This window comes from Colobus angolensis, unplaced genomic scaffold (assembly GCF_000951035.1).
Source record: "Colobus angolensis palliatus isolate OR3802 unplaced genomic scaffold, Cang.pa_1.0 Scaffold229, whole genome shotgun sequence".
NCBI classification, from domain to species: Eukaryota; Metazoa; Chordata; class Mammalia; order Primates; family Cercopithecidae; genus Colobus; species Colobus angolensis.
Genome location: NW_012115477.1, coordinates 5639460 through 5639799, shown reverse-complemented (window position 1 = coordinate 5639799; position 340 = coordinate 5639460).

Below are 340 nucleotides of genomic sequence, written 5' to 3'. Positions count from 1 at the left end.
ACATTAGACAGATCAACGAGACAGAAAGTTAACAAGGATCTCCAGGAATTGAACTCAACTCTGCACCAAGTGGACCTAATAGACATCTACAGAACTCTCCCCCTCCAAATCAACAGAATATACATTCTTCTCAGCACAACATCACACTTATTCCAAAATTGACCACATAGTTGGAAGTAAAGCACTCCTCCACAAATGTAAAAGAACAGAAATTATAACAAATTGTCTCTCAGACCACAGTGAAATCAAACTAGCACTCAGGACTAAGAAACTCAATAAAAACCACTCAACTACATGGAAACTGAACAACCTGCTCCTGAATGACTACTGGGTACATAAC